We start from the raw sequence: 1,071 nt of genomic DNA, 5'->3' as shown, positions 1-1,071 counted from the left end.
CAGTTGGCATTCATACGTTCTTTCTTCTGATACCAATTTCTCGTTCTTTTTTCTTTTTTTGGAGAGGTTTTTGCTATAGGGCGTGTGCACTCACCAGACAGACAGAGAGACACAACGTGAGAAATCACCCCCCAGGGAGGATGGGCACACCGCAATCCCTTCTCATCCATTCTCCTCTTGGGATCTTGGGCATGCACACACACGTGCCTAGTGTGAGTTTAAGCCACTGGCTCTGGGACTCGTACCGCGGTCAACTACATGGGAGTCCAACAACATAGCCATTATACCAACTTCTGGTCCCACAATTTCTTGTTCTCTTTATGCTTAGGTAGAGTCTTATCAAGTCATGGTTCTTGACTTCATAGATTGAACCAAATTATTGAAATTATGAGTAATTAGTGAGTGATCTTATTTGAAATATTACAGTCTCTTATTAACTTGTGGCATTGGACAAGGGCATTAGACAACTGGAAAAATCCCTTGAATTCCAGAAATTCTTTTTGTTGCTCTCATTTTATAGTGACAACTCCATTTTCCATTTGATAAACAGGATCAATCAAATGTGATTTACTACTATTGCTATTTGATGAGCCATAGTGATAATATAGCAGCCTCAACTTATGATTTAGAACAACCCTTGTATTGCTCCTAGGGAGAAACATTTCTTTGGTATCTCAGACCTATAAATTATTATTGTCCATGACTTGGGGGACAGAAAGTATAATAGAGTTTGGCAGCAAATTTTGATGTTTGACTGCTGACCACTTTTTAGCCTCACCCTTCCCTCTACTTCAAATGCCCCATATCTGGACAGACTAATAAGAAAGCCTGGTACTCCCTCCTTTGGCATTGGTAGGAGGTTCAAATTACATAAATTCCTACACAGCAACTTGCACCTTGCTCCCACCCCTGCACCATAATAACACCTACTCAGGAACTGTATGCAATGGTGCACTCCTGTCTGTGATCCTATCTACTTTGGAGGCTGAGGCATGAGAATCATGAGTTCAGTTGGCCCAGAAATGTAGTCAGACATTGTCTGATTGAAAAAGAAAACAAAATCAGGGCCAG

The sequence above is a fragment of the Tupaia chinensis genome, unplaced genomic scaffold (genome assembly GCF_000334495.1).
Source record: "Tupaia chinensis unplaced genomic scaffold, TupChi_1.0 Scaffold146594_2, whole genome shotgun sequence".
Taxonomy (NCBI): domain Eukaryota; kingdom Metazoa; phylum Chordata; class Mammalia; order Scandentia; family Tupaiidae; genus Tupaia; species Tupaia belangeri.
Note: the sequence above shows the minus strand (reverse complement) of the source record.